The sequence below is a fragment of the Podarcis muralis genome, chromosome 2 (genome assembly GCF_964188315.1).
Source record: "Podarcis muralis chromosome 2, rPodMur119.hap1.1, whole genome shotgun sequence".
Classification (NCBI taxonomy): domain Eukaryota; kingdom Metazoa; phylum Chordata; class Lepidosauria; order Squamata; family Lacertidae; genus Podarcis; species Podarcis muralis.
This window is the reverse complement of record NC_135656.1, coordinates 36,870,274-36,897,202: the sequence shown is the minus strand read 5'-3', so window position 1 is coordinate 36,897,202 and position 26,929 is coordinate 36,870,274. Positions and strand designations below refer to the sequence as shown.

The 26,929-nt window shown below is 44.8% G+C and overlaps 1 long non-coding RNA gene across 1 annotated transcript in view; it reads left to right on the top strand.

Annotated features, from left to right (window-relative positions):
* The window catches only part of LOC144326933 (uncharacterized), a 33,929-nt gene that overhangs the window by 302 nt on the left and 6,698 nt on the right, over positions 1–26,929 (top strand). The gene's annotated exons all lie outside the window — the stretch shown is intronic.

The window sequence follows — 26,929 nt, the reverse complement described above, 5'->3', positions numbered from 1 at the left end:
AAACACTCCCCTGAGTTAGAAACAGGTGGGGAGAGATTGAATGCAACACACACACACACTGCACTTTTCTCCCACTCCTGGTCATTTCAAAATGGTGCAGGACTCAGAAGCAGGACCCCTAAATGGTTGTCACGTCGTGATACCAGTCATTCAGCTGCCAGTGGTTTCTATGCAATCCCCAAACGAACAAGGAGTCATTCAAACTTCTTTGAGAATCACAAGTTTAAGGAGATGTAGAGATGGAGGCAGCGTAAGAGGGACAGAGAAGCAGCAAACAACAGATTCTGAAAAACGGGGAGCAGGTGAGCGAGGTTTGGTTAAGGTGGGCCTGTTTTCCTTTGGGATCCTTTGCATATGTAATGTTGTGTTCTCAGTTTCTGCATCCCCCTTCCCGTTTGTACGGCTGTAGTTTTGTTTATTGTTGTTGTTTTTTGGATCAGGTTGTATCTGGCCTAGATTAGTTGAGCAATACACATTTAAGGGAGTATTTGGTATAATCTTTGTACAGATAGAAGGATAGTTGAAACTTCAGGAAAAGCGGATTCATAGCCCATGATGTTACGATAAAAGGCTATACATGTCATGTGGTTAAGAGATAAAGGAAAAGGTTTCAGCATATTACAGGAACTGGTGACAGCCAATGAACATCAACTTATTCAGCCATCTCTAATATCTGAGCATCATTTCCTAGTGGATTAGCCATCATACTTGTTTTTCCTTTTCTCCTAATATGTTGCTAAAATTCTTCAGACCAAACAGTTGGCTCGCATTTATGACTGGGTGGGTGTGCATTTGCACTTAATTTTAGTCTGTTTCTTTTCTGTTTATCAAACCCCTAAACACTTGCATACGACATTTCTTGTCTACCTCCACCCCAAGTGGTTATGGCAAAATAGGAGCTGTATTATATACCGAATATAGCCTTAGAGAGCCAGTAATGGAACAGTTGGGTTTCCTCCTTATTTATTTATTTGAGGCATTTATATACACATAAGCATTAGCATTTCTAGGTACGGTTGATGAAAATCAACCAGAATGCTGAATTAACTAACTAATACTGCACTGTTTTGGTTTAGTCCCACTGAATGTGGCTCTTGGTTCCATCTTTGTATGTGTACACATGCTGAAGTAAATGGAAGGCTGCATGAGGTGCTTTGCTTTGTTTCAAGAAAATTATGTGCTGTTCCTGATACAGAGAAAGCTGCATATATAATTTGCATGTGTGGTTTGGAAATTACTCTGTTATTCGGGCTAAGGAAGTAATTCAGTCAATGTAATCCTGATGACTCAAGCGAGAACACCAGCCTAGCATGGCACCATGGAAACATGAGGCAGCAAAAAAACAGTTGGTGGGTGGGTTGCATTGCAGGGAGTTGGACCCTTGTGGTCCCTCCCAACTCTACAGTTCTATGATTCTATGGTTGGAGGTGGTTTATTTTGCTTTATTGCTGTCTGGTGTGTGTGTGTTTCCAGGATGAAGGCTCAATAAACAGATTTGTTTGCAATGAGAATGGACAACATCAGCTATTTATCGAGCATTCATTCCAAGCTGTTTGGAGGGATGTTAGATGACATTGCATCAAAACAAGTGTTATCCCACACTTCCCAGTGCATTTTTTCTTGTTACTTTTGGGGAAGCAGATTTGTAGCACAGCACCTCCCAATCAGCTATCATTGTGCAACATGAGTTTTCTGTTTGTGACTGAATCCCACCCCAAAATGGTGCCAGACTACAGGTGTTGTAGTTTTTGTATGTGGTTTGATGCCCCCTGCCCATTTTTTCCTGACCAGGGGAAAAGACTTATGAGTAGCAGCTATGCAAACATGTTGGAAAATCCTCTACCCACCTAATTTTTAGAAACATTTTCCAGACGATCAGTATTTGGACTGGCTTTTAATAGTTTGAGCTATACAGCTATTGGATAATTCATACAAGTTGTTTAAGCATCTTAATGGTGTTTATTTGTGTGTTACAGTATATTGATTGTTTTAGTATTGTTATGCTAAACAGGGAGGCTAAAAATAAAAATATGTTGTTTTAAAATGAAGAAATAGTTCAGCTACTAAGACTAAGAATATGCAAGGATAATTTGCCAATAAACAATAAAAGAGAATGACTTCATAATCATCTTCAGAATTGGAATTCACTCCATGGTTGAAGCCAGAATTAGTTTTGTCCACTAAAAGTGAGAACTGAACAAATTTATAGTTCTATTTCAAATATTAAGTTGCTTGTGAGGCCTATGGTTCCCCCTAGGTTTTCTTTAGAGGGAATAGTTCGTCTTAGCTGCCCTGCTGTTTTAGTTCAAGCAGAAACTCCTTAAGCAGCAACATATGGCTCCACATTAGAGTTGATCAACCTTTAGAGTGCATAAAGGCTGGGACGCTGTTATCTGGTGCGGTCTCTTAAGGTACATTAAATAATTTCACCCTGCCACTGACCTGTAGGTAGTGTTAGCAAAATTCAAGCTTGCTGTGTAGGAATAAAAGTGATAGTAGCAGTCTGATCTAGAAACAATTTGACATTATCACAGTTTGTTGCATTTTGGTGAGATAAATTCAGCCTAAGTTGACCTACCCACATGATGAAGCAAGCTTGTGACTTTTCTGTAAGCCTTAAGGTATCAGCCCCATTGTGTCTTCATAAAGCAACGGCATTGTGATTTGTTCTCTCAACAGAAATAATGAAAACACTTGCATGACCACTTCCCTTTCCAACAAAATGGTGGACAATGCCAGCAATTTCCATTTCACAATGGTAGCCCTGAGGCTCCACTATTTATCAAGCAGCTGCACTCATCGACATCTACCATTCTGAGTTGGAGTAAGTCCCTTTTCTGTTTGCTGTGCACTTAAAACACTACTCTACAGACCTGCCTGTAAGCAGCACTTCCTATACTTAGACAGTACACTGGTAACAGACTATGAACCTGCCTGGCTGTAAATTAGGGACTCCCAAAGTAAACAAGCAGATAGCTTTGGCTGAAGATACCTCATTCTAGGAGTGAAAAAAAGTCAACGAAACAAAGATAACATATAATGTAATATTGATCAATAAAATATGCTTAGCCAGCCTCCAAACGGCACTTCCCATCACCAGGCAGCAGTTTGCAGCGAGACTGATAACAGAGCATATGCCTGCCTGTTCACAAATTAGGGATTCTCCAGACCTACAGAGGTCTATGTTGGTGGTAGTACAGTACTCTAAAGGGTCGTCCTTCATCCCTTGGGGCTGTGTTGTTCATTCAAATAAGAGAGATCTGGCCTCCTTTATCAGCCCATCTTCCAGAGACATATGGCTAGTCTCTCCTCGTAGTCCTACTTCCCCATAGTTCTCGTACTCCTACTGTAACTGTACCATTTGTCCTAGAGAGCAAGTGGAGAGGGCAGCAGCTGCAGAAACTTCCCCTCTTCATCCTTGGTTTTCATTGCCTATTAATGCAGCCAAACTGAGGGCTAATTCTCAAAGTTAAAAGCAGCCTTGCCCAGCTGCGCCATAACACTAAGCGCCATTGACAGCCCCCTGTCGTAGCTGCCATGTCAGCTTTGTAGACTCGGCCACTGGGTGCTGAGCAACTGGAGGGGGCTAGCAGACCTGTCAGGACGCCTCCTTTCTAGGACACAGTAATGCCTTGGTAATCGGCAGCATACTCCTATCAGCCCACAGGGCTATTGTCATGCTTATGACAGGGCAGCTATATTAGAATGTAGGCTTCCAGTTCTGTATTTATTGTTTTCTTGCTGACTTTCAGAGGCAATAATGTTTCTGAATGCCAGTTGCTGGAAACTACAGGGTGGGGAGGGTGCTCTTGTGCTGGGTCCTGCTTGCGAGTTTCTCACAGGCTTCTGGTTGGCCGCTGTGAGAACAGGATGCTGGACCAGATGTGTCATTGACCCGATCCATCAGGGCTCTACTTATCTTCCACCCGACTCTTGATTGTCTTGGTTCTTTAGGTCTCAATCCATAAACCATATGCCTCCTGTTTACCTCCAGGTTTTTATTCTCAGAGAGTTATGCAGAATGCCGTGCTTTGGTGAAGGAGCTGCACATTCCCAAGTCTGGTTCCCCAGCACATTGGTTTGCCATTTGTTCACAACAGCACACCAGCCAATGGAACTGGCTAACCAATCATTTCATAACAAATAGCCTGTAATACTGTAATTTATTGCCTCAGTTTCTCACCTGAGAAACATGTGTATATCATAGCTACAGACCTACTTTTCTAATGTGTTCTAGTTAGTGCTCCGCCCCCCCCCCCAAAAATAGGTGCCGGTACTTGCCATGAGGTTGTTACAGTAAGTACCACACTTTTTAACAACAAAAAGAGGTGCTGGTACCTGAGTACCCCCTGGAAAAACCAACAACCACTGGTTCTAATGATGGTTTTGCATCACGTATATAAACGAGAGAACGTGATGCATGTTAAAAGTCTTGGGAGAAGAGGCGACACTAGGTGATCTTTCCTATTCTATAGCTTGGATTCAAAGGGCTAACAAGGAGGAGCCTGTCCACAGTATGGCAAGATCTGAGGTCCCTGTTTTTCTGAGCAGAGCCTTCTGTGCTTGCAATTTCAACCCTTTTTGGTGTTTGAGGTGTGCTTTCAGTACAGCAAACCTTAGAATACATTCACTTGCACACCTAGGAGGCACTTTGGATCCTGGCCTGTGGTTCTAGTTTGTAAAGCACCATCAACAGTGAGTAATCCTTTGAAAAGGGGGATAAAGAACAGCCTTTGTGAAGAGGGATAAAGTTCTCTGGAAAAGCATCTATATGCCACTGCAAAGCGCCAGACGAAGGGCAATGGCAGTTGCTGTCTGGTTGATTTGGCTGTTTTCTTATGAGAGAAGAGAAGAACTGCAAAGAGCAGCTGTGAGCCTTGTTGTCTGTCACCACTGATTTTGCTTACATGTCTGTATGCATCCTCCTTCAGTTGCAGCCACTGCTGGATGATATGCCTTTCATTGCCTTACACTTTCCTGAATATCTTCTTGAAACAGACTGGACTTGTCATTTGTAGGATCCTGCACAGGCCACACAACTGTATCTGAGTTAAGAAAGGCACTGTGAACTAATGATGCTCAGTGCAATATTACAAATGCCTGCTGTCATTTTGAGTGCCTGGTGAGGCAGAATTTGGCCACTGGTAGGTTCTCATCGCACGACCCTGGTCCTTGCTCTGAAATTAATTGAGCCTTTTTGAAAACTCTGCCCAGGAATTCTACACAGTAAGCCTTCTCTCTTCCACCCATGGCTGGCGACGTTTTTATCCCAACCTTCTGCCAAATTGCTCAGACAAGCATATATGGGTATCCCTCTGAATGCCAGGTGCTGGGAGGGGGAGGAATAATAAGAGCTGGGGACTGCCACCATTATCTGTGTGTAGTTTTCCCAAAAGCATCTGACTAGCCACTGTGGGAAATGGACTCACTGTGCTAATGGACTTTAGTCTGATCCGGTTAGGCAAGCCTTAGATTCTTATGGGACACAGTCCTCCCAGCCAGTGCCAGCCAAATACATTTTGCTGCCTGAGGAAAAGAACAAGGTAGCACTCCTGCCCATTCCACATACAGAAGCTAACTGGAATGGCCCTTGCAACTTGACTTGAACACTGGTTTCACTGCACAGCAGAGTAGCTTAGAGGATGCAGGGTAGATTACATGGTGCACACAGCTCTGTCCATTCCACACCCTCAGCAACTGCAGCCTGAGTTGCCCCTCTCATTCTGCCTAATGATAGGGCCAGCTCTGCTGCAAGTATTAAGTCCGTTTGGATATCCACTGGATCACACTGATGCTTTACTAACTAACTGATCCCAATCCACTGAGTGCATTTGCTTCCTGGCAAGTATGCTCAAGACTTCAACCTACGAAGGAAAAGTGTCAGAACTGTATGATGCATAAAGCCCACAGTAGCCTTTGCACAGCTGACTAATTTTACCCATTTAATTTGTCCTGTGAATTTACATCTCATGCTGCCCTCAAGCACAAGCCCTGCGTTCAGTGGTGGTTCTAATTTCTGATTAAAGAAAGTTACATATTTAGATGCCTGAATTGTAGTAACTCTTTTCCTTCTTTCATGACTGGAAGCCAACAAGGGAGACGGGATGCAACCTGAGGCTGTCAGAGAGAAAACACACACTGGCAATGCAAACCTCTAGGCAAGGTTGGATAACTATTAATATCTTTTAGAACTTCAAAGAAGCACTTTATAAGTCTCTGTAAACTGTGAGGGTAGGCAGCATGTTGAAACATGGACCAATTTGTCCTCAACTTCCCTGGCCTAGAAGCGTGTTAGATAAAACAAGTAAGAGAATGAGTGTCAGGAGAAATTATAATAAAGATGGAGTCCCTCTGCTGGGGATAAGCAGACTGATTGTGACATGAAGCTGCTTTGAGGGTGTGTTGATGAGAAATATCTTGTGAAACCTGAAGGAAGCTTTGATGTGCTTAAGATTTAGGGTTTCTTTCCATCCTTTATTGGAGAAAATCAAAGAAGATTAGAGCCGTTAAATACTGTGTTGTATCAGATGATTAGCAGGTATAATTTCATGCTCACTGGTTTATTGTTTATTTTTTATTTGTATGGTTATTTTTAAGGTGTATAGGAAACTGTCTTACACTGAGTCATTGGTCCATCTACAGAGTTTCAGACGGGGAACACTCACAACCCTATCTGGAAATGCTGGAGATTGAACCATGGACATTCCTGGAGGGCCTGGAGGCAGTTGGAGGATGGATGGCGGCTAACAGATTGAGTTTGAATCCTGACAAGACAGAAGTACTGTTTTGGGGGGACAGAGGGCAGGTGGGTGTGGGGGACTCCCTGCTCCTGAATGGGATAACTGTGCCCCTGCGCAGCCTGGGAGTCATTTTGGACTCACAGCTGTCCATGGAGGCACAGGTCAATTCTGTGTCCAGGGCAGCTGTTTATCAGCTCCATCTGGTACGCAGGCTGAGACCCTACCTGCCTGTAGGTCTCACCAGAGTGGTGCATGCTCTAGTTATCTCCCGCTTGGACTACTGCAACGCGTTCTACGTGGGGCTACCTTTGAAGGTGACCCGGAAACTACAACTAATCCAGAATGCAGCAGCTAGACTGGTGACTGGGAGTGGCCGCTGAGACCACATAACACCAGTCTTGAAAGACCTACATTGGCTCCCAGTACGTTTCCGAGCACAATTCAAAGTGTTGGTGCTGACTTTAAACCCCTAAACAGCCTTGGCCCAGTATACCTGTAAGAGTGTCTCCACCCCCATTGTTCTGCCTGGACACTGAAGTCCAGCTCCGAGGGCCTTCTGGCGGTTCCCTCACTGTGAGATGTGATGTTACAGGGAACCAGTCAAGAAGGCCTTCTCAGTGGTGGCGCCCATCCTGTGGAACACCCTCCCATGTCAGATGTCAGGGAAATAAACAACTATCTGACTTTTAGAAGACATCTGAAGGCAACCCTGTTTAGGGAAGTTTTTAATGTTTGATGTTTTATTTTGTTTTAAATCTGCTGGGAGCTGCCCAGAGTGGCTGGGGAAACCCAGCCGGATGGGCAGGGTATAAATAATACTATTATTATTATTATTATTCCACATGCAACATAGATGCTCTTCCAGTGACAATTACTACAGCTAGTCATGACAATTAAGTGCCCCAGAATACCTTTCCCACCAGCCCCTCTGCTTTGGTAACATACTGCCTTATGTAGAAGGAGTTCTGGATAACGTGAAAACTTAACATGAACTTTTAAGAATGTTGGTAACATCTTGAGTGCTCTCCTATTATTTGGTTGGCTAAGAAATGTTTGCATTGTTGTCACTAAGCCTACTGTGGAGGTATCATGCATGTAGAAGAATACAGTTCAAACACCAGAACTGGCATTATGCTATATGCCCGGTCAAGTGGATTCCCTAGTAGGCTTTATTTTTCCTTGGTCTGTATGGATGAAAAATAGTTTTGTATTCAGTTTGGCATCCTTGGATGGAGAAGGGAGGAACCCAGGATGGAGAAGGGAGGAACTCCTGCCATTCAGCCAGAAATATGTTCAGTTGAAGGTTCTGCAACCTTTGAGCCTGGGTTTTGTGCGTGAGGGGGTTGTGCAAGGAGTTGGCTTGAACAGAAGTCATGTGAGACAAAGAGATGACAGATCATTTGTGGACCTGGGGACTTAAAAGGGTTGGTTGTGGTATGGGAAGAACCTTAACAACTATTATCAACCCATTTTCGTCCTACACTTAAGTTGTGTTCCTGATGTTTCCATGATTCCGAAGTCCTGCTGTGTGTGTTTTGTGTCACATCCGCATCCTAACCAAGAGCTCGGTTGCATTACTGGTAGGCAAAAATTTCCATTATTTCTCCCAACCAGGCAGCCTTCTGTGAAATCTCAGCATGGTTGACCTATCATTTTGCTAGCAACTGTTTTCATTTTTGTTAAGGAAGTGGCATCATGTCATGCTACGCACACGCTCTCACTCTCTCTCTTTTTGCAGAAACTTGTTCCTGGCTGTATAAGCCAGCCAGCTCCGTGAAGCAGAAATGACACATTGTGGCAGCTGACATCTCTAAGGAGAATTTAGCATGAAAACACAGCAAGCCTGCAGCTGGCTAGCATGCCACTAACAGGCCGCTCTGCCAATCGAAGGCAACCGAGGGATGGCCGGCTGGGGACAGGAGTGCCAAAGAGTTTGCTATGGATCTGCATGGCAGACAGCAGGGCTTGGAGGCCTCAAATGGCCAGATGTGCTTCGAATTCTCTGGCCCACTTCTCGTGAGGCAACTTTGTGACGCAGAAGGAAGTGCTCCTTTTCCCCAGGGGGCTAGGTGTTAGGTGTGCTTCTGTTCCCAACAGGAGACCGGGGCGGGCTGGTGTTGTTCAGAATCGCCATGAGGCAAGTAGTGAATACACTTGAGAGCATCGAGCCTGTAAGCAAATGAGTCCATTGTAATCAATGGGTGTCAAGCTTCAGGGAAGTGGATTGGCAGGTGTTTGGTACAGCTTCAGGCTGCAGCAAAGAAAATGTGTAAGAAATACAGCTGAAACCCATAAGGCTCTGTCATGTGTTTTCTGCATGGAAAACAAAGGTAGTGAATATAATAAACATGGCAAAATCTCTCGCATAGAAGTACATTTGGAGACCAGTGTGGCCAGGATTGACATTTTACCGGCTATATTTGTTGCATAAGTTCTGTTGCTTCTTGCATCCATACCTATGTAAGATTGAGTACTGTAATGCTCTCTGCATGGGGCTGCCCTTGGAAGTGACTCGGAAGCTTCAGGGGATGCAAACTGTCTGCTTGCATCCTAATGATGCTTTTAGGTCCAATTCTAGGCATTTTGTGCATACCTTGACATCCTTCATGTCCTTCAGGAGCTGCCTCTCCCTACTTCAGCCCTGTGAATTCAGGAGACCTCTGTGTGGCTGCGCTTCGTGAAGGTTGTCTGCCAGGGGCAGAGCCTTAGTTGCAGCAGCCCCGAGGTTATAGAACAGCCTGAGGGCTGCCTTGCCTTCTAGGCAACGTCTCCACATGCCAATGGTGGGTGGTGGCAGAAGCAAAAGTGGGGAGAGCACTTTCACTCACACTGTCCTTCACCCAGACAGGCAGGAACCATTATCAGCGTTCAGAGACACGATCTAGCCAGGCAAAGCCCCTGAAGGAGAGGAAAATACAGGGTGTGCCTGGTGAGAGGGTAGCCAGACTCTTACCAAACTGCACCCTCTCCCCAGGCACACCCTGCATTTCCCCCTCCTTCAGGGGCGGAATTTGGCACCCAAGCCTGTGGTTCCCCATCCCCATTACAGAACAACTTATCTGTTGAGGTCAGAGGGTGTTTCTCTCTTCTCTGCCTTAGGCTGTGAAACGGTTCTGTTCTCTGACTACCCTTTGGGGAGCCTGGTTGCTGGTCTGTTTCGTGGGGCCTGATCGTTTTAGCTGGAGGCTGTTGTAGCTGAAATGGCTGATGGATTGTATTTTAAATTGGTTGGAATTGCATTTTAAAATGTGTGTTGTTCTGCGCAGAAGAGGCATAACAATTTTTCGGATAACCAGGCCTGCTAAGAGCTGGCTCCTGACAGCGTAGAGTCAAGAAGAGGCAGCATGAGGGTCAAGTGAGCAGTGCAGTCCTGTCATGCGCTCCTGCACATCTTCAGGGCCCCTCTCTGCCCTTTCAGACATTTCACTGCAGTATTACTAAGGACCCTCATGCAAACTTGTTAGGAAGGTGCAGCTTTTAGATTCTGGGCTTTGTGTTCTTTCGGTGAGTGGGGGACTCTTTAGATAGTAAAAAGTGTTGCCTCACTTAAGCTCAGAACCTCATAAGTCAATCTTGCTGCATTTGGGACTTTTCTGCAAATTCTGCTGAGTGGGCCCTGGACCTCTGCACCAATCCCTGCCCTGATGACACACCTGAGCAGCCCATCCCAAGGATGACCCTATTCCACTCTCAAAATGCACACAACCTCCCCACAAGTGTGCTCAGTCATGAAAAATATTGCAATTTTTTAGGGGGTACAACTGGAGTAAAGCTTTTATTCCCTTATTTCTGAATAGAGCTGTCTTCTGTAGCAATTTCGGGAAGACGGGGCAGTGTGAAGAGGTGAGCAACACATGGTGCTGCGTAGCCTGTGGTTTTGATGATGGACAAGCCCCCTGTAACTGGAAGGCTTCTGTCTTCTTCAAGCAGACTCTGACTGGATCATGTCTTCTGGGTCCCTGGACCACCTGGCTCCCAGGCACTCCAGGGCTAACTTGCCCTTATTATGCATCCAGACCGCTAGCGTTTCTCTCAGTCGCAAACACAAACACAGAGATGGATCTCTGTTTGTTTTTTAGCCTACCAGCAAAGTGCTGGTTATGCTTTAGCAGGCCCACACATTATTTATTGTCTAGGAAAATTGCAAAATGAAACAATAGACCTTGACAACAGCTCATTATTTTCTAGCTTATTTACAGTCATACATAGAACCCCCTATAAAATTTTAGAGAGGCAGTAGACACAAGAGGAGCTGCATTTCTAGCTAGATTTGGAGCCATTTTATAGAATCCCATCGCTAACTTGGAAGTCTGGTTTTTTTTTAATATAGTTTCTGGCTTCAATCTCTCACGCGCGCCCCCCGCCCATGAAATATCAGCCAATTAATAGATCAGTCTATCACTGAAGATGCTCAGAAACAGAGAAGTCAAATGAAGGGAAACTTAAGATTCTGTAAATGAAAGAAGCAGCATTATGGTATTGCAGAGTACTATAAAATGTTGAGATAGATATTTTAAAGAATAATTTATACCTTTTTTATAAAATGAAAGAATCCTGCTGCATCAGACCACATCCATCATCCAGTTTTCCATAGAGATCAACCACATGATTAGCTTGATTATACGTGTGTGTGTTTTCTTCCAAAGTATTTCAGTACTTTGGGCTATGCCCATGAAACATGTAAAACTGAAGCAGGGCTTTTATTGGACTCCCCTTCTTCAACATATTTCTCCTAGCTATTTGGGTTTTTTATTGCATGGCATCCTTATAATAAAAAAAGAAAGCATTTGGCATCATTCTACTGTATTTCAGTTTGGTTACAAACCACTAAGTGATTTCAGACATCCCAAACTCAGTGCAAGATATTAGAGACTTTCCTGAGCAAGATCTCGGTTTTATTGCATGCGCAGATAGATAGATATAACATTTTTCTTGTTTTGACATGAACCATTAGGGGCTTCCTTTTGAAGGCCATAATATAGAATATAAATTATTTTAGAAAAGTGAGGAGCAAAAGACAATTGGGTCAAGGCCAAGAGACTTGACTGCATACACACCACACATTTAAAGCATCCCGGTCCCAAGCTAGGGGAAGTGGACACTGTGCCCTTCCTTCCAGGTGTCCTGGGGCCAAGGGCACCTGGGTCAGTACTGTGCAGGTGTAGCTTCTGACTGGCCACATGCACTCAATGAAGTCGACTGTGTCAGTGGGCTGCTGCACCCGTGCTGAGCACGCTTTTGCCAGTCAGAAACTGTACAGTGTTGACCGAGATGCTTCCACTGTGGCCACAAGCCATATGCAGATGAGAAGAAGGGAAAATTTTCATTCAGATATGCTGCTCAAGTGTCTTGTGAAGCCCCAGCACAGTGGGAGAAGTTGGCAAAATCACTCTGGTGTAGAGACAATGTGCAGCCCCCACCCTGCTCCAAACCTAAATCCCGACTTAGCTGTAGGTAAGATCCCAAAGCGCCAACTACGTGATCCCATTTCTCAGTGGCATTTGTTTGCTTTGACTAGCTGTTTATATTGGACTAGGAGAGAGGAAGAAACTGCTGGATTGGGCAGTCCATCAGAGTCTCCAATCTAATCCGTTTAAGGAGCTAGCTATATATTCCTATCCCATTTGGAAAATGAAAAAGGACACGCTGACACGACCTTGTGGTTGCCTGAAGCACGCTGCAGGCAGAAATGGAATTGTGCATCTCTTTGCCCTTCAAAGTTAGAGGGGGAGCGGGGAGATTTGCCACAGACTGTCTCTGTAGAGCTATGAGGAGAGACAGCCAGAGAGGAAAAATGCTGAGATGGGGTGGGATAAGGCCATCAAGAAGCCACTGTAACCCAGTCAACAGCACTGGCCCTTGGGGAGGCATCTTGGGAAAGGGAGAGAAATGCCACCCAATTTCTTGGATTTTAAGCATACGGTTTTTAATTCTTAGTGAGACCAAGGACACCAGCATTTATAGGATCACAGAGTTGGATTCTTCTACTGCTGCTTCTTCCATGGCAATCAGGGCCCTTTACAGGCAAGGCCAGATCAAGTCTATGACAATCTGCCGTAGAACAGAACAGAATCAGAAAGTTACTCCCGCCTCACTTCCCCAACACAATAGGAGGCTGAAAAGAATATCTAGAGATCTCACTCCATCTGATTTATTGAAGCCGTTTCCTATTTCAAAGAAGAGTTTGCCGAAGATGCATAGGCACTGTGTCTTTGGTCGTCCCCCGTCCCCTGCCACCCCAGTAATAAACCAAGTAAAGAAATAAGTAAAATATTTGCAGATATTTTTAAATTCCCATCATCTGCAACCGAGGAAGCTATTTCACTTTGTCTTACTATAGGGGAGGCGCTTCTGTTCCTCAGACAGTCAACATGTAGACAAGAACTGTATCAGTGAAAGGAATCTAATGGGTTATAATCTGACCAGCTGCCAGACGCAGGCCTTTCCTATACCTTCAGCATCACTGCAACATTTATGGGCATTCTTGGCACTCAGTGATGCATCCCCACCCCCATATAAGTACACAGTTGATGTTTATTCTCATGTGTGGATATCTATTAAATGCTGCACTTGCCTCCCACCACCAGTGGCAAACAGTGAGTGACCAGCTCTCACTGGCACAGACCTGCAGGGGGTTGCATACACACATTTGCTCCCCTAATACCCCATTCAACGTGTTCATGGGCAGGGTTCCCACCCACAGCCAGAAGTCAGTTCTGGCACCTCTCCAGTGGGTGCCATTGCCATTATAAAAGAACAAGGGAGGCATTCATGGTGAGTTCCGGCACCTCTTTTCCAAGAAAAATTGCACTGTTGGTAGGCATTTTGCTAGGCAAAACCACCCCCGTGGGTCCCATCCCTTAGTCCTACTCACAACATGTCCAAGAACCAGAAATCAACTAGGCTTTTCATCTTTTGCATTGCCTAGGATGGTTGCTTCCCTGCCCCCTCAGCCATGCATGTTACATTGTCTGAGAGATGAGGCTGGCAATATATTTTTAAAATCTGAAAAAGAAGGGGAGGGGTAAAGGAACTGCTGTGAAAAGGAATGACTGAAGCGGCTGTTTCATGGAAGGCTAAGGAAGAGAAGTGAATTTCCCTTTCCCAAATGTACCCCCCCTCCCCAATCCAAAATATTAAACGGATGGTTCGTTAGCTAGAATTCTAATTGTGCTGATTGGGAGAAAATGGCAGGTCTAATCCCCCTCCCATAAAGAAGATAACTAGTCCTTCAAGTTTAGCTCCATAAGAAAGGAAGAAAGAGCAGGGAAACCAATATGAAGTAATATGAATTGTGTATTTTGGGCACTCTCCCATCCTTCCCTGCTTAGGGGGAAGGCTAGCAGCTTCATTAGTATTTCAGTTTCCCTGGCAACAAGGGTACCAAGTCTCTCTTCTCCCCCCCCCCCCCATTTTGCTGTGAGTCTGACCTCCTTTGCCAACGAAGGAACAAATCCTTCAAAGTGAAATGTCAGTCATTTCTCCCAGCTGTGACTCATTTAGCAATGTTGTGGGAGGAAAGAATTGGGCAGAGCTGCCAGGAGTTTGTGGCCTCATATTGATGTGGGCATATTTGCGAAGATGCGCGGGGCAGAGGTGGGTGGGGGGAGATCGGGAAAGCTGCTTCATTCTTTTGACATGCACAGAGAAATAATATTTTGGGAATTATAATATTTGCCCATGGCAGCCTATGGGATATATCCCGCCCCCTCCAAAAACAAGGGTGGTTTTTTTTGTGTGTGTGTGTTTTGCTGTTCTGTGATTCTTCTGTCATTTCTAGCAAAACCAAGAGAGAAGTGGGTACATTTTGATACTAGCATCCCAGTTGACAGGCATTAGAAGAGAGAAAATCTGCATGGCTGTAGACTTGTTCAGTTTTAATATCTATATACCCCTGTAAAATCCTTCATCTCTCCCACTGCTTGAGTAGTCAACTTTCTCTTAAAGTCCTCTCCATTATCTCACATCACACCAGCTTCAGAGTTCTGTTTCTCCAATTTCAAATTCCTGACTACTCTTGACCACAGGTGCTCCTTCCTTTGCTCTCCCTACCTTACTGCAAATTGTCTGCCCCTTTCTCCTGCTTCCATCTCAGTGCCTTTTTGCTCTCCTGCTTCCTAAGCCTACGTCAATTTCCTTCATTGTGTTGAATAGGCTGCCTCTTTCAAGACCTCCCTGAAGTCCCATTTCTTTCAGGAACCACCCTGATGTCACTGTCATCACCTTACCTGTGCCTGATCTCACTCCCATCCCTGTCTACTTTTTACAAAGGACAAGGAGCTTATGTGGAGAAGCATTCAGATATGTTATCTTTCCCCGACCTGCAGCCATACATGGTTTCTCCTGATCATGCAGTGTGGATCTTGCTCTGTGAATCAGCAGCCCTCGTTTGTAATCTTAATTGCAATAAGTGTTAAAACAAAAAAAGGCAGCAGGCTTGCAAGTAGACATAATTTAGAACTAATTTGTGTCTGCTAACAACCATGCCATAAAGTACCTCCTCATTTTTATAGGGCCTAAGGTGATGTTTGTCTTAATTGCCGCACACAGAAGGAATTTTTAAACAATTGTTTGACTTAACTGGAAGAAAAAGACGAGAAAGCTGTGTGGGGTTCCGAACAAAGAAGTTTAACTTGTTTATTTGACTTAATGATCTCACTGATGTTGGGAGAAGGGACTGGCCAGGAGCGACTGTCATAGAGGATGCTTTGGTTATGGCCACTGGCTGGAGAAGGCCTCTTCAGTTCTGGGCAATATTTCAGCCTGGCTGCTGAGTGCAAAAAGACCAGCAGCTTCCTTTTTTTGCTCTGCATTTATGTATTCAAGTCCAGACTCTTTTTTCCCTTTTGTGATAGTGAATTTATTTTTGTTTGCTAAATCGTTGGTTTTTATCCTGTGTGAATTTACTGATGCATTCCGTAAATTGGTTTTTCTCCTACCACCTCCAACCTGGCGTTCTGTATTTTGATCATAAGTGGAGATTTGTTGTATGCCAATTTTGCCGCAGCTCACTGTGTAAAGGCAGTGACATATAAATAAACTCAACCCATCAGTCCTGGGAGGATATGTCTCTCAAAGGTGATGATTGGCCACGATAGCTAGATTTTATTTATTTTATTTTTATGGCGCATGTACAGTTTAATTGTCGAAATCCCCATGCAGTTTGCATTGGGCATAAATGAGATCTCCCTGACCAAAGGTAGTAGAACTTTGAAGTCCAGATGTTGGGGATGAATGAGAAAGGTCGTCCACCATCGCTTTCATTGCACTGCTTGTGAGCTTCTCAGAACCACCCATCTGGTTGCTGTTGGAAACAGAATGCTAGCTACCTCAGGTGGACCTTGACCTGTTCTAGGAATAATAATAATTTTATTTTTTATACCCCACCCATCTGGCTGGGTTTCCCCAGCCACTCACAGCAGTCAAGTTCTTATCAGATCAATATACTGATGGGGACATTGGTAATAAAGATCAGTGAAAGAACAACTGATTTGCATGCGAAAGGTCCCAATTCTCAGCATCACCAGATAGGCATAGGAAAGACGCTTGCTTGATAACAGCAAGGACCAGTCAGTAAAGACCATGCTGAGCTAGACTGACCAACGTTCTGACTTACTATGTTCTGACATAGTAAAGCAGGGTACTGCATTCCTGTGCCACACATATCATACCCAAATCCTCTTCCAACATGACAATTCTGTTTCAGCAACCTGTGAATAATAGGAGTGAGGGTTTTCCCACCTTTACACTGTGAAGGCAGAGAATGTCTACAGCTCTACACAGAAGGAAATGGACATGTGTAGTGTCCATGTACTATGTAGCTGAGCCAAACTTTCTTAGAGGGCATTTTTCTGAGAGAATTTGATTCTTTTCCTTTTTCTCAACACCCCCCCCCCAAGCCAAAGGTGCTGTAACGGCTAAATTTCTTTGCCACTTATTTCCATGTTGTTGCATTTTAGGATGAATGTTGCTACTACTATAACTGTAAAACCAATTATAAAAATAGGTTATAAAAAAGAGAAAAGGCTGACCATACCCCATTCCCCCCCCCCCCACTTGAAAACTCTCTGTCAGTTTTTGGGGTGGGTGAGTGGGCACAATTTCTCCTTCAGTGCTCCATCGCAGCGAATGCAAACGGCGCTCAGGCTGCCAGTCCAGTTGCTGTTGCTGCCTCTGCCACTATTCAAAATGCCAGTAATGGCAACAAAAAGAAAAGCCCTTTTGGTAAAAGGAAAATAGAAGTTGCGCTGCTACTGATAGTGAGGCCACCTTGGGAAGCGGGTGGAGAATTTCTCTTCTGCCTGTAAAGATTTGGTGAGATGGTTCCTCCTTACTACCCGATTTCAGAAACGGAAGAGGCCATTAATGTACTGTTCACTGCCGCCAGGGATAAGACTGGGATTATTATATAAGTGCTCAGGACAGGAGCAGCAAGTAAGTAGCAGCAGCAGCAGCGGCTAAGTGTTGATTGACAAGATGCCTGTCAGTGGCTGCCTTTGACTACTATGTGATCTCAAGAGCTTTCACAAGTCCCTTTGTCGAACCTGCACCTTTCTTGCCCCTTCTGCTCGCTGCCTCACATGAAATGAATGACCTTATTAGTCTGCCGCCTTCTTTGGCAGGGACTTTACTTCATTTGCCTGAATCTCTAAACCCTTTCCCACTTCCCCCTTAATCTTCCAGAACTTAGAAAACAATGGGCTGTTTTCAAACTATCCTGTTAGCTTACCTGGCATCTTAATTAGACTCAGATACATGTTTCACAAGCCAGTTTGCAGCCTGTGACACCCTGTGCTGCTAAAAGGAGACAGCAGCTAAGTGTTTTTGATAAAACCAAAACTCTCTCTTCCCTGACCCTTGCCTCCCCCCCCTCCACCCCATCTCTTTCTCGCACCACCTCATCAGAAGCCAACCAGGGTCAGTTTCATAGGCTCTGGGGTGAAACAGCAAAGGAAGGAGAGATCATGTGAGAGCAAGTGGCGGTGATAGGGTCATTGCTATGCACTTGCCAAGGGGCCCTGAGCGCGCTCTCTCTTCCTGGGCCTTGGAACTGATCCATATAGTGATTCATTGAACTTGGGAGCTCTCCACGGAAACAAGAGGCAAAATAATAATAATAAATCCACCATGTATTGTGTTTACCCTCGCATTAAATGAAAAGATTTAAAAGACTCTCTAAAGATGCAAGGCTTCATGTGCTGAGCAGCTGCCTCGCTAATTTTTATCTATTGGCAAGCGCATAAAAGCTTTTGTGTGTGAAGAGATGCAGCAAAAATGTTTTCATGGAAGTGAGGAGCTGGGGCAGTATTGAACCATCCCATTGTGAAATTTCTCTTGCTCCATTATGACTGAATTCAGAGGACTTTCCCATATGGATGAGTCATGATGCCCCCAGATCTCTGCACCAAGTGGGTTCTCTGTATCTTTCGTACATTTACCGCTTGGGTCTGCTTAGCACCTCACTTGGTCACTTTATTAGAAAATTATTCCCAAAAATGGTGTTTAGCATTTAACTATTATATTGGCCACTTGACTATCATCATATGAAGACTGAGGTATAAATTCCCTAAATTAATAAACAATTGTTGTTACTGCTGTTCTTACTTAAAACACCAATAAGCCCTGTTTGCACAATATTTGTGTTTCCTGCCTGCAACACCCCACCATATTCAATTTGTGTATGTTTATTTTCCATGTGTATTGTGCAAACATGGTTGATTGCATGTTTTCACCAATACAATGCTGTGTTCAATCCACCACAACACCCCTCTCCGCCTCCTGGCTGTCCCTTACATTCTTGAGAGCTGAGAACAGACAAACAGTTAAATAATCCAGCTTCATAAGAGTTTTATGGCTGGTAAATGTGTATCATACAGTGTACAAATTGTACTCTCTGCCTGTAGGCCTGCAATTAGGAGTGTACACTGTACGATATTAATTACCGTGCCATGCTCTTATCCAAGCAGGCTCGGCTTAGCTGCTGGATGGGCACGAGCTATTAATTACAGCATGAATTAAGATTTTCAGTGCTAACCCAAAATGTGTGCATGCAGGGCCTGGTTAATTATTGCGGTTATTATTTATTATTATTAATTGTTGTTCTGGCTGACACCAGCGCTATCTCGGTTTCTCAAATGTGCTACCAGGGACATGTGACATGCCCAGTGAGGCATAGAAATAGATTGTGGGGACAGATAAGAAAGGGGAAAAATGGATGGGGTGGTGGTAAGACTAGTAACTCCTTGTGCACTGGAGACCTGAGGACATAGAGAAGCTTAGAAGAGAAGTCTGGGCTGTGAAATGGGTACAGAATTTGATTAAAAATGATCAGCTGCAGTTACTCATCCTGCTTAGATAAGTGATCCAAGTGAACCTCCCAGCACCCCAGGCATGCTAGGGATCTCTCTGAGCAGCCTTCATCATCCTGTGCTGGCTGGGGCAGATGGGAGGTTGTCATCCAAAACACCTGGAAAGTGCCAGGTCTAGCCAAGGACCACATTGAGCTGATGTGGATCCTCTGCCTTTTACTGCCACAATGGTTGATTTCCATCAGGGTAAGCCAGTGCTTAATTCAGGGAGGCAGAAAGGTCAGGAGGAGGTCTTAGTGAAACCCAAAATGACTACACCTCCTTCCATTTTGGTCAAATCATATTATCCTCCTTGGCCATCTGAAACCAGTAGCTAAGACGAAGCAGGCCTCTTCAGCCCCACTATAATTCAAGCGCTGCCATAGACAGCCTTGATGGAGCAGAGAATCCTTTGTAGGGTGACCAGGTCTCCTGCACCTTCAACATGTCATGCAGAAGAGGGCATTTTCACACACGCAGCTTTTCTCGGTCCTTTAGGCACTATGTCATGATGAGAAGCTGCATTTTTCCAAAAGTCACTTCCACTCATGCACAGTGTTTAAAGGGCACGAATGCCCAAGGGGGGGGTCCCTCTCGTGTTTTGCACCCACCTCCAGCCTTTGATGCCTGCAGTGCCTTGAGTTGCGAAAGGCGCCTCTTGTTCTGCTTGCAGCCTCTGATTACATATGCAAACCATCGTGTTGGTTTCTGTTTTGCCCTCCCATCCCAAGCTGTTCTTGTTTTGTAATATCAATTAGACAGGGGGCAATTAGCTGCAGTCTGAGTTAAACTGAAAGCTGTGCTCATAAGCAGCTATTGATAAATAGCTGCGTTGCTACGGCAGAGCAATTAACATCCAGGGCTGCTTTTGTCTAATTCAAGTTTTTATAGCTTATTATCAGATGATACAAATGCTGGCTCCCTGCTTCCAAGGCAGTAATGAGAGCTCTCCACCATGAGCCTTCATCTTTGATATTGGAGTTATTGGCTAAATACAGGCTCTTAATGCATCACCATAGCAACAGGAGAATGGAGCCAAGCACTTGCATAGAAATGGGGATGGGGGGGGGCATTGTGTTCCCTGGTGTGACCACTTCTAGTGCTGTTATTCCTTTAAGGTCTGCTGACCTCTTTCGCCCTAGCAAGATGGTCTCTCTTGCAGAGTTGAGATTTGCCTGGTGCACTGTGGACTGCTTCTCACAAACAGTGCACAAGTAATGATAAATCTGTGTCTGGAGTTCAGACTGTGGGTGCACAGTTGTGTTTGCCACCATATGAAATCAATCAATCAATCCCTGCAGGGAGAGAATAAGCATGTCAGGGAGCTTTCTTCTCTCCAGCAGGCTAGTTTTCATGTGAACCTCCACCTGCAACACCTTTGTTTGTTATTTGTCAAAGAACTGGCCCTGCAGAGCCAAGGTGAACCTTGTCCTTAGTGACTCTGAGGTGAGTGTTATATAGCATCATGACAACCAAAGACTGTCAGGCTAACCAAGAAATGTCCTCATGTCTGCTGTCTGCAAAGCAAGGGGCTGTTACTGCAGGAAGGTGAGGTTGATGGCTGTAAAAGACAGGCATAGGGAAACACCTTCACTGCTCTGTGGCAGTGGGACACCATGACGTAAACCAGAGCGCACAGAAATGCCATTTACCTTCCCTTCCCGCCAAAGCGATACCTATTTATCTACTTGCACTGGCGTGCTTTTGAACTGCTAGTTGGCAGGAGCTGGGACTGAGCAACGGGAGCCCACCCCGTTGTGGGGTTTTGAACCGCTGACCTTCTGATCGGCAAGCCCAAAAGGCTCAGTGGTTTAGACCACAGTGCCACCTGCATCCTTTACAACATCCCTGCAAGGCAGGTCAACATGATCCCCATAAGGGAGGGAGGCTGAATCTTGCCTACTGGCTACTGAGGCTACCTAACGACTGATATTTGACCAGTGTGGACTTCCTAATTCTTACTCAGTCTTATGCAACTCAGTGCAACTTAGAATTGAGTTTTCTAGTTGAATGGAATTCCCAGTGGACACAGTAAACACATAGAATTGCAATGTGGGGCTGCTTTAAAGGACTGAAATCTTAGGCTGCAATCCTGTACACATTACTTGGGAGCAAGCTCCATTGAACATGCAAAGGATTGCGCCGTTCGTTGCTAGTGTGTTCACATCACACTGGCATCAGTTGTGCCAGAAGCAGTTTAGTCATGCTGGCCACATGACCTGGAAAGCTGTCTGTGGACAAGCGCCGGCTCCCTCGACCTGAAAGCGAGATGAGCGCCACAACCCCAGAGTCGCCTTTGACTGGACTTAACCGTCCAGGGGTCCTTTACCTTTACTATGCTGACTTGCCTTGCAGAGCTGTTGTAAAGATTACTGAGTGTGAAACATTTTGAACACTCAGAAAGTGCTCTACAAAGATTGGTTTTGTTATTAAATGTTTTTAAAATGTGTTTTAAAATAAACACTGCTACAAAGAAAAGGTTTCTGTTGACTCTGGATCAGCCCCTAAATTGCTAGAGCCCTTTTTTGTTTGTTTACATATGTACTTTCAAGGGATAGGGTTATGGATAAAGCAAATCATGGACCAAAACATCCATTCATTATTGCCCTCTATTCATTTTTATAAATTGCAAATCCTGAGCAATCCTGTCTGCTCTGATTTTTGTGGTTGGGGGGGCATGCTTCTTTCCCAGCCTAGTTACTTGCAGCTTTCTGTTTTTTCATTTCAGCATATGTAAAGTCTCCCAAGCTCTCACTGTAAATCATCAGTTCAAATGCACATCTGCATAACGGCTTCTGGTGTGATAGGTTTGGTATAGAACATGGAACACGGGAAAGGGTTTGAGCAAGTAGCTGGGGGGAAAGGAAGCAATATAATTAGGCAGTGGGTTATACATGGATTTTTTGTGGCTTGTGTCCAGTATCCTTCACTGATGGTTTCAGGCCTGGGAAATATGTCCAACACCCCTGGCATCACATTTGCACTTCGATAACTATTGCAAGGAGCAGAAAGTATTTGAGCATTAGCATATGATGAGATGAGAATCTAAGGACTGTGTGAGGGTATACTTTTCAGCTCTTTCTCCAGTATCTGTGCTGCATCCCACAGTTTGAGAAATGTGTATGATGTTTATTGACATTTATGGCACAGTGCAACCTAGGGTATTGGAGGGGAGCTGATGCTGGCTCTTATATAAGGATGCATGACACTGGGGAGAATAGATGGCTACCTTCTGTGGTCCCTTTGATTATTCCAGCTAGTCTCTATCGCTTATAAATCCACGTTCCTTTTTATGCAGCGTTTTCCTGCTTTTCGAAGCAGCCTTTAATCTCATCATTTAAAGAACACATGCTTTCCATTCTGCCTGTCCTAACCTGAAGGGCAGAGCATCTGTTCAAACAAACAAACTTAGGGGTGAGTGCACAGCCACTTCGCCCCATCCACTCTGCCTGTTGCTTTGTGCAAACTCCACGCCTCTAAAGAAGGTCCTCTATTCTTTGCTTGAGGAACAAGGCTTTTTTTGTATGTTGAGACCACATCACCTCTCTCAGTTCAAGGTACTTCAGTGTGAAAAGTTTATCCTTCCCACTTTCCTCTTAGAAAAAAAGGGAGATGTTAGGAGAGTGATGGAGTCGCAGGCTCCTCGTTTAGCTGTAGGAGAAGCAGATCATGGAATAATTATTTAGGAAAGGTTTGCAAATGGCCTGGTGTGGTGAAAGAGCTCAGAACCAATTTTGTGCTTTGCTTTTTAAACTCCTGAACCGAGTGTCTTGAGATTTGTTGACAAAAATATGCATGTGTTGCCGTCATTTGTTGAATTCGTCGAAAATGGAGTCCTCAGAGTATGCACTGAAACCATATTCATGGAAGGATGAGGCCCTCCTTCCATGCTCATTTTGGGGAAACCCCAACCCATTTTTCTGTGACCATTTCATGACTGACAGCAGCATAGATTGGATTTTGCTGTTTAGGACTGCATACACCATCGTACAGTTAAAACACACCACCACTACCCTGAATCCTGGGAATGGTAGTTTGTGAAGGGTGCTGGGAATTGCAGCTCCGTTAGGGTTGAACTGAAGTTCCCAGGATTCTTGGTTGGTTGCTGTCAGTGTATGGTGTGTATGCAGCCTGAGAATAAGTTTAAAAGAGAGAAACTGCCCCATTAACACGTTTTTTAAAATTAATTAGTAGTGTTTTTGAGCAGCATCAGCTTTTTTGACGTGTTACCTCAGAAAGAGTTCTCAGCAGACTATAATTATCCAGGCATGTCCCCATGGACAGCTCTCTATCTCTGGGGCTTGGTGGGAATTCACGCTGTGCTTACAATATTTGAAATATTAACTGGCTTTTACATGCTTTGTAAAGACTAGTTTGTGTGACTGTTGCGTGGTGGTAATGTGTTTGAAAGGTCCAGTGAGCATGCTTTCTCCCCTTCCTTCCCCACTTAGGGAATAATGAAAGAGAGGGAAGGATAGGTTTGCTCTCAAAATTAGGGTTTAAGACTAAGAGGTGAAGTGCCATCAATGTGCATGTTGTTTGTCATCCAAATAACAGAATCAGGTCTGTCAGGGAGTGGCCTTACTGTGGTCCTGACAAAATCTGTCCCCTCTACTACTGTTTGCATGGGGGAGGAAAGTCTCCGTGGACACAAAATCACCCTTCTCACCCCCAGTTCACAGCTATTAGCCTGAAATATTCCTAAACCAGGGGCAGCTGTGATCATTTACCATCATGGCTGAAGAGATTGTGAATAGAATTTAGCCCTTTTCCTCTTACCCAGCGGAGTTGCCTTTGACCACCTCGTATAAGTTCCCCAGCTGTATCTCCAAATAGAATAAAAAGATTTCAAAATAGTCTTTAACTAGATTCCCGAAAGCTAACAACATTGAGCATCTTCAGAGTTTGCTGTGAAAAGAAATTATTAGAAACCAAGGGCAACAACTGAGGGGGGGGGGTTCATTGTGCAGCTACACTCTCTACCTTTCAGAGCAGGGATCTCTAGCTGGCCTAGGCAGGAAGGGAGACCTCATTCAAAAAGACTGATTGGAACCAGGCAAGCTTTCAGAGCTTATGCTTTACTTCACTGGTTTCTGGTGATAACAAAACAAGGTTTGTTGTGCCATTGTGAAGACCATTGTGTGCAAGGTATTTTGCTGCCTGAGGCAATTCCCCTCCCAATTCCACAAACAGAAACTGGCTGGACTCCAGTTAAATCTTGCTTCTTTACTGATGAAGGATGGCATCCTGCACTTTGAGGTGCAGAATACCTGGGAGCTCAAGAGGAACAGATCCTGAGCATCTGTTACCTGAGCCAGTTGCCTCCCTCTGCCTAATGGTTGGGCCAGCCCTGTCGAAGGATCTTTGGCCTTTGGAAAAAAAGAGAGGAAAGTCTTCCCTTCATTTCTTCCATGATATTTTGTGTCAGGTCAATCATTTCACTGGTCAGTTTTTATTCCTGCTCTGTCCGAAGCAATACTAGGGGGCTATGTTTTGGCATGCAGATGTGTGATTGTTGCTCACCGCTTTCGTTCAAGCAGCGTCTCTCTGCAGCATTGCACTCTCCAGAGAAGTCTTCTGAAATAATTAAATCAAACTGTTCAGTTGTGGAAGCCTTTTATAGTTAGATTGCTAGGCCCTATGGATTTATTAACAAAAATAATCTTCATATTTTCACTTTTCACAGAACCTTTATGTGCTGTGGTCTCTGGGGAGGTTTGCTAATGTCTGTTCATCCTTTCATGGCACTAGTGTGTTGACAATGATGTTGTAGAAGGTATTACTAAAAAGGCTGCTTTTGACTTCTCTGTACTACAGGACTGGAAGAGAGGAATGAGAGGAGGGCAAGAGGGAATAGTGTAAGAACTAGACACACAAACACACACAGAAAGTTGATCACTGATGCTCAAATTACAAATTGCCTCACAGGGCCAAACAGTTCAGAAGGGCTGCCTGGCACATGGTACCTTTATTTTATCATGTGAACCAGAGGAAGCAGAGAAAGGAAACTAGTTTCCCTAATCCTTTCCTTTTGTGACTGCTATCTTGTATAAATATTGTCCTTCTCTTGCTTTTCCTGGAAACCACAAAGGCCCTGAAACAGCGCCTCACGTGATGGCATATTACCGCACGCTTGAGCAGTCTTGGCTCTTAATCCTGCATAATGTACTTGAATGAGTGGGGTGAGCTAAGCGTCCCTGGCAGGCGCGTCCATCCCTGTCTCTACCTCATTGCCTTCCTCTCTGCCAGAGATGCCGCTGCGGACATGGACTGGCCCTCTGCTAGGCTGGCATGCTCTATTAATGAGTTTGAAGAAGAACTGCTTTTCCTTCGGTTGCATTTTGCACCCAGAAAATTCCAATTTCTGTTTCACATCTTCGCTGCAAAATGAATGTAGTCCTGTTTCCGTAAATTGATAATGCAACTCCTTACTGCTACCTGCTGAGTGTTTGTCCAAGCTGGCTTTGGATGGGCCAAAATTTAGCCACGGGGAGAGCTGTTTTCATGCTACCAGGTGCAAAAAGGGCTGATTTCAACCTTAGTGCTGGTCCTGTAAACAACTGTGCCATGTTTGGGAACACTTCATTGTACAGATGGTGGTTGTTGGACCTCTTACAACGACTGTCAAAATATCTGTGTATGGGAACTGTTCCATAATTTCTCTACTTCTTTTGTTCCTACCCTTTTCCTGATAGTTTTCTTTCCTTCTGAGCAGCTTACTCTCAGTCGACAAAAAGCATCCCTTTACAGCAGGGTGAGGAAGCTCAGGCCTGGGGGCCAGTTGCAGATCTCTAGGCTTCTTGATCTGGATCTCTGGACTTTTCTCCAGCCAAAGAGCTCTCACTAGCCCTCCTTTGCATCCCCCTTGAACACATTTGCCGGGCAGGAATGTGTCCTTGAATTCAGATAGTGCCTCTTGCTTGCTGGTATGGAGGATACTTACGTATTTAGCCTCATGTCCACACAATGACATAAAGTTTATCCCGCTTTTGCCAGGTCAGAGTATGTGCTTACCCCACAGGGACTGACCTCCAGCTGAGATATAAGGCTTCTTCTGCAGACAGACAGGTCTCTGGTTGGTCACGCAGCAGACCTTACCTCTTTTGAAATCATGTTTGCCCTGATGGCAAGGAGAACAATAACACCTTGTGGACACCTTTAGCTCTTAGAAAGGTTGGCCGTCTCTCACCTGCTATGAAATTGGGCTTAGCCTACTTCTGTCCTCCCTATCAACTTCAGTCTCTCTAGGACAAAAGGCTGTCCTATTACTGTGGCTGGCTTTAGAGTAGATCAGGCATAGGCAAACTCGGCCCTCCAGATGTTTTGGGACTGCAATTCCCATCGTCCCTGACCACTGGTCCTGTTAGCTAGGGATCATGGGAGTTGTAGTCCCAAAACATCTGGAGGGCCGAGTTTGCCTATGCCTGGAGTAGATGCTGCTGCATCCCTGGAGTCTGCCCATAAGAACAGCCTGCTGCATCATTTCAGTGGATCCATGTAGTCCAGCATCCTGTTCTTGCAGTGGCCAACCAGATGCCTGCGAGAAGCCTGCAGGCACGACCTGAGCACCAGAGCACTCTGCCCACTTGCAGTTCCCAGCAACCAGAAGCAGAACATATACCCACCATGGCGTTCTGCAAGGGATGAATTTCTTCAACCATCACTGCATTCTCGCCTTTAATGATCTTCCAGATAGGCTAGCAATGAAACTTTCCCCCTCTCCCCCTTTGACTTTTAGCCATGGAACAAACCCTCCTCCCAAGATAGGATGGCTGTAGTCAGCTTCAATCTAGCAACGTGCAGGTAGACTGGGAGCAGGTTTTATTTCAGCATTTAGCTAAT